The following is a 7,387-nucleotide window of genomic DNA, read 5'->3' as shown; positions in this document are numbered from 1 at the left end:
AGGAATAAGCGCAGTTTTTGCTCCTGTGAGCTCTGCCAGCATCACTCCTCTGTTGGCAGCAGCAGAGGTCAGTGATTTCGGCTGTTCAGTTCGCATTATCTTAACATGGACCAAGTTTAGGTGACAGACATGACAAATCTCTGCAGCAATTTAAAATAAAGCATAGATAGAGGTTAAATTTAGCCCTTCAGATTGAAGTTGAATTGTTGCTATGAGAAATGCCTTGTTCTACAGAGTAAGGTAGATAGATTATGCATATTGATTACAAAAAATGTGAATTACTTCATAGTAAAAAACAGTATCTGAGGATATAAATATATAACAGATATCTAAGAGAAGACAGCTGGATTTAAATTTAAAATTCTTATTTTAAGAATGTAGCATTCAGTATATTTCAATAAATATTACTTTCCTGTTTCTCAGAACAGTTTGAGTGTATTTGTACAGTTTTCTAGTGAAAGCTACATAACAAGTGCTGTAAATTATACATTTCTGAAATGATCATTTGAACTAGATTTCTACTTTTGTAACATTTAGCTAATAACCAATTACAGAATATGCTTTCCTCTTATAATTACTAAAAATTTTATTTCCTTGTTCCTTGAGAAGGTGATAGAATTAATATTAAGCAGTCACTTAAAAACACATACTATCAAAATTAATGTTAAATTAAAGAAATTCCTTGCATTAGACATTTAAATTTAATGACTATTTAAGGGAAAAAACAAACACTTTTTTAATAGTGTTATTCATTAGAGAATTATTTCATTTTGCACAGACTTGTAACTATTGCCAATTAGACTGCTTGCATTAAAAGCTACTCTTGTTGGGATGTTCTCTGAATTATATAATTCACCATATTCTTACTAATGAAAAGTTTAGATGACAGAATACATTATGCAAAAGTTCAAGCTTTAAGCCTACTATCCTTTATTCATTCACACATAGAATATGTACTTTATTATGTTAATCAAAATGCTACATAAGTCTATTTTTTCTGAGTAACGTATCACAATTCAATTTCGCTTCGATAGAATACTGCAAGCAATTACATCTACTTCATCCACAGAAACTCATCCTTCTGTCTCTTCCTTTCCCCTCTTTCTTTATCTTTCTAAATATTGTATTGACTTATGGTATGTGAGCTGTTAAAATCATGCAGACTTACAAGGATCTTCATTTACAATTGGAGACTGAAGCAGAAAACTTCTGAATTCTTAAAGCCTTGATATTTAAATTGCATTTTCATATGTATAGAAATAGTTCAGTAACACCATTTTAAGTAATCCTTTAGTTCAACCTTTGTCTTTCCAGTCTAAACATTTTTTTTTTTTCTCCAAAGTTTATCTGGACTTTTTCAATATGATGTATGTCAAGGAATCAGCCTAAGTGATAAAAGCAGGAAGGGAAAGTCTGCATCAGTGAGTATTTATATTGGCAAGAGCTGACAATTTTATAAAAGAAAAACAAACACAGAGGCTGTTCATTTCTGAAATGAATCAACTTCACTTCATTTCTCTCAGGAAAACATCATCACATAAAATGATATAAATCAGTATTGATATCAGTAAGCTTCGAACTAGAAGAGACAAATGCACTCTGCAGCACAGTAATTCAATGGCTCCGAGTCAAGTTTACTGTTGTCTCGTTTCTACTAATCATTGTAAAAATTCCCTGTGAAATAATTATCCCTAAAACAATCAAGACAGTATATCTCTATAAAGGAGAGGATCGATTTAACAACAAACTCTAGATTTATCTGTATTGATTAGAGGGCATTCAGTGTAATTTTAGTGAATTATGTTTGGCTTTCATTTCCCAGTAGAAATTTTTCTTGTGATGATCAAAAGGTAAATTACAAACTACTACATGTTTTTTTGTGTGCCACCTACATAACATCCAACTATTACTTTTCAAAGAAACATCGATGCAAGAAAGGAAAAAAATATTGGGGATTTTTTATACATGATATCTTACTATAAAAATCATATGACTGAGTTTATAGCACTTACCTAAGAGCCTGATGTCATCTTCTCAATTCATTAATACAGAAATCAGGACTGCACTAAAGAGCCTGTGCTAAAGGAACGAATCCAAGATCATCTTATGAGAATAGAATTAGAAAGATTAAGAAAGTAATATGATTTTTCTTCTTAAATAGGAGTAATTTCAAAGCAGCTGTTAACACTTGCATGTCCGAAACTTCCTTACTGGCACAAGGGAGAACTAAAGGAATCAGACAGATTCAAAGACAGTTTAATGTAGCTGTAAGTCTGACACCGCTGCTGATACAATTTAATTGAGAACTAATTAGAACTAAGAAGGCTAGTTATTTTGTCAACTGCACATGTGTTAGTTCCAGTCATTTTTAATCCAATGTAACAAAGATAAAGAGTCTGACTTACTTTGTTTAGTTAATAACATTAGGCCAGAAGGATCACCTAGTCATTTCATGTTGTCCAATACATTGCTAATATAAACAATGTTTAATTACAGTGACAACTTACTCCCATGAAGTGACCAATTAGAACATTTGCTCATTCTACATGTTCACTGTTAGAGACATTTCTACAGGCTTTCTGTGGGTTGTATTCATAAATTCTACCCCAGCTGGTAGGAAGCATAAGAGCAGAATATGAGAGGAAAAAGTTTTTAAGCAGCACAAAGGACTTTTAAATTCTGAGACAGAATTTCCATGCAAAAATATATCAAATTAAAATATAATTTTTAATATTCCCTAGGAGTATGTAATATTGCACATTTATATGCTATTCTTGCTGAATCAAGTAGATCATACAATGTATTCAAGACTCATATAATAAAGAAGGCATGTGCTAGCATTTTAATATTTAGACCAACAAATGTAGAGTGATTTGAATTCACTTACAAAGCTGATTTATTGAATATAATTAGTACCTGGTATGAATTATGCCAGAGTAGTATTTTACTTATTTTTTGTTACTTTACTGATGAGTAAATAACTGTCCCCTGAAATATTAGCCCAGCATGTACCAATGTTTTGTAAAGTGGCAAAATCTGGCAATGATATTGACAGCATGTGTAAACTCAAATTAAAATCAAAATAGAAAAATACAACCAATGAGAACAAGCTCTTCCTTGTCTAAAGAAAAAATGCTGACACTGCAAAAATTGCTTTTTAATGATTGAATTATTATCCCTTAAGTAATCATCCTGAAAAATTTGCTAGTTATGTTAAAGTAAACAACAGTACCTCAGTATGTGCATTGCCAAATCTAATTAACACAAAGTATTAGAAATACTGAAAACAATGAGACACAATTATCTAGACAACATATAAAGGAAATTAATTTACTAGGATTGCAATCAAAGCATATATCACAGCCAAATAAAAACTGGATACTGCAAAAGTATGTGGAAGTATTGGTGCTATCAATTGCTCTGCAGGTGTCCAAAATGCCTGGCTACTGCACATGTCAGTGCAAAAACTCAATCCTGCTCTGACTTCAGTGAGTTCAAGTGTTGCCACTCAGGTCAGTGTGATAGTGTCAGGTGCTTTTCATATTCTTTTTAGGCAATGCCCTAAACAATATTAATCTATTTACATAAAAGTTTTTCCTTTGAATAAAAGACAGCCTGATAATCTGCATGTCTGACCTCTATAATTTGAGAAAATAAAAATGTAGCTTAGAACCCACATCATGTAAATAATTGGAATTTACAAAAAGGTAAAACCAAAAATTAACAAATATTCTCTGAAATTAATTGGTGTATACAGAATGTGTGCTACTCTGTCTTGTACAGAATATTTAAAAAAGAAAAATGTTATAAAATTTGTCTTATTGTAATTAGATTTATAAAAGAAAGTAATTAAAAAACTCCTACTTTTTTTTTCTAGAAGAAAAGAAAGAGCTAGAAATTATTAAACTATCCAGAAAAGAATCAAAGCTTTTATATAGAAAACAATTCCTTCAGCTGAATTGCAATAAATCAATAAGATGGTTATTTTTCAATAGGGAATAATTGTCTTTATATAAACCAAAAATATTGTTTGGGGTGATTAATATACAATGCCACATTATGCATTTGGGAGTGTCAATGCATAATTCTTAGTTCTAATGTTATTATGTAATTGAGAGAACATGTTCATTTGCCCTAATAACTACTAAGATGCACTTAATAAAATGAAATGTAATAATACTTGTAATTTAATCTATTCATGGAAGTAATTTTAAAAGTCTAGCATTCTCCTTAATGTGGATAACATTCATAATTTATAAAGTGTTGTGATGCAGAATTGACAATGCCATTGTTTTTTACACTTTGAGATGAATCTGCAGGCTTCATTATCTGCATACCAACCTCAGGATTATCAAGGGCAAACAAAAGATAATTAACATCAGAAACTGGCAAATGCAGGAGATACTGAGTGAGGTTTTTCATTTAATGTAGAACCTTTGAAAACTGGGAAATGGAATAACAGTTCAAAATCTTTTTTATTCCCTTTGCAGAAAACTATTCCAGTATGTTTTCTTTCCTACATTTTAAATATCATGTTTTTTTACTATAAAATAATATTGGCATGCTCAGCCTTAGATGCATTCAGTAAATGAATGTGTTCAGACAGGTATTTTTGCCAAAGTACTAAGTGTTAGTTTTCTGTGGTGGATTTTTGCATCAAGAACCGTAGATGGGTAACTATGGTATACATTATCAAATTCTATGTTTCAGTTGCCCACAGCAAATTTGTAAATAAATCACTTGACTTCACCTTGCCCCATTGTGTCATTCTCTAAAGATGAAAACTTCTACTACACAAATTTGATTAATGAATAAGATACATTTTTATGTTAATAGCTTTTAGGAAAAAGTATGTGAGGCTGCCTTTGGCATCTTTATATGTACTCACAGCAGAACAATAAACGTTTACTAAACACTGCTATAGATCCAAGAGAGTATTTTTCAGTCTGTAAGAATCACTGACATGTTTCTTTTTAGTTTTTTGAACAAGAAGTGCTAACTATGATTCTGCATTGCACTCTAAAATATTTTCCATGTAATGAATAATTTCAGAAATTAACCACTGAAGATCCTCCACAAAGACAATCTTCTGAATACAAGGCAAAGAAGCATTATATGGTTAGACTCTAATCTGTGAAGGAACACACTTCTACAAAAGGTGTAGGCAAAGCCATTTTACAGATGGAAATGCAGGAGAGTGACATTCAGAGTTTTACACACCTTACAGATGTTGATGACAGTCTAACTCCCCAAAGTTACTTATATAAGAAGTTTGTATTACAGGGGAATGTGATTATTAACCTAAGAGCTATCCACGAAAGATTCAAACATTTGTGCTTAAAGATCTTAATGTATTACCATACCTTCACTTTTAACAATTTAGAACTGGAAATGCCCTTTAAGGAGCTAATCCAAAACGAAATTCATTCAGTAGGAGCTTGGTTTCCACCCAGCACAATGGGCTGCGAGCACTCTAGACAGGGATGATGGTTACACTCTAAGATGCAAGCTGCAGAATAACTTGATGAGTCTTGTTCTCTTCCAGAAGGTCTGATGCCAGTTTTAATGGTTCCTTCATTATCAGGGCTGTCTCTTATTCCTATGTACCAAACCTTTTTCCTCTTGGTCCTGATTCATCCTGGACAGCGACAGGCACTAGAAGGTGCATGGGACAGGATAAGCCATATGACCACCCTGGCCCCCCAGAAACAAGGAGAGGCTGAGGCTGAGGCCAAGGGCTTTCACCACATCCTTGGATATCCAGACAAGTATTAGAGTGCCTGAAATCCCACAGCAATCAAGTGGTTGATTGTCAGTTCAAAGGAGTGAACAGCATGCCTTCGAGATCAGCAGGAAATGTGGTACCCTGGGGCGTGTCAAGCACAGGATACTTAGCAGGGGGAAAGAAGAGACTGTCTCACTAGGCTCAGCCTTGCCTCAAGTACTCTTCACTGTTTGGACAGCATGGGATGCCAAAGGGACTAGAGAGCATGACTTATGAGGAGCAGATGAGTGTTTTTTGTTTATTCAGCTCAGAGAAGAGGAGGGTGCAGAGTGATCTCATTGCTGTCTACAACCTGCTCATAATGGGGACTGGAGAGGGAGGCACTGACTTCTTCTTCCTGGTGTCCAGTGATGGAATGTATTAAAGCTACAGAAGGGGAAATTTAGAGTGGATATTATGAAAATGTTCTTTACTAAGAGGGTGGTCAAAGACTGTAACAAGCTTTTGAAGAGCTTGGTTGTGCTCCCAAGGCTCCAGCTGGTGTTCAAAAAGTGTTTAAATGATGCTTCACGGTTTATATTTTATTATGTGTTTTAACTTTTAGGTTGCTCTATGTGGAGGCAGGATTTGGAATCAATGGTCCTCATGGATGCCTCCCAGCTCAGAATACTCTAGGAATCTATGATTCTAAGTACCAGGACTCTCAGGCACTGGGCTGTCATTCTTTGACTAGTTGTCATTCTAGTTTCTAAGTACTCCTGAAAAATAGAGCTTCAAACTTTTTCCATGTGAAGCTTTGAAATTTAGGAAAAATGAAGACTCAAGATGCTAAAATTCCGAAGTGCTATGGTGATCTAAAAAAATTGTTTTAATTAAAATTCTTTTTTAAAAGGATATTTGCTTTAGCTCTGCAAATAACTGTATGAAATGTTTTTAACCTAAGCTCTTTAAATTAAATATACCATGGCTGGAAAAGAGACCATACGGTTTTGAACTAATAGAGGATATCAGTTCCCTCACACAAATTTATTTATTTAAAGGCCCCCATTCTTTCACTGAATTCATCTTCTATTTAACTCCCCTTCTTCTGAAGGAACATAAGGTATATCCTCTACTATCTAGAGATTACTGTAAATACATTTTATGGAGTATGATACCTTTTTAAATTACACTCAGGAAAACACAATCAAAGTAGGTGCAGCTTGATCACCAGGTTACACCTGGTAAAAAAACACACCATGCCAAATGGGTAGTGAGCAGTAGTGGGCTCTGTTACAATTCACTGCTGCCCATGAACCCAGCCCTGCCTCCTGAAACAGGAGAGGCAGCCTCTGTTTATACCAGAGGACATACAGAGACAGATAATATTTCTGTAAAGTCTTTTGTGCTTTATCCTTCCAACATTTACTAGCACTACTAGTAATAAAAGTAACAAGAAAATAATAGTAATAACAATAATAATGGAACCTGTTTTCTAATCTTCACATTTATTGTGAGACTTTTTTCTGAAAAGTTTTCCAAGGAGCTATCCTCCACAATCTTCCAATCGTATTTTAATATCTGTGGTGTTCATAGTTTTATTCTAAGAAATTATTATATACAAGGATTTTCAGAAATCTGTAGTAAATAACAAGAAATACTCAATGCTTAGCATTAACTTAA

The sequence above is a fragment of the Poecile atricapillus genome, chromosome Z (assembly GCF_030490865.1).
Source record: "Poecile atricapillus isolate bPoeAtr1 chromosome Z, bPoeAtr1.hap1, whole genome shotgun sequence".
In the NCBI taxonomy this organism is placed as follows: Eukaryota; Metazoa; Chordata; class Aves; order Passeriformes; family Paridae; genus Poecile; species Poecile atricapillus.
The sequence above is the reverse complement of the archived record's forward strand: the minus strand, read 5'-3'. Positions refer to the sequence as shown.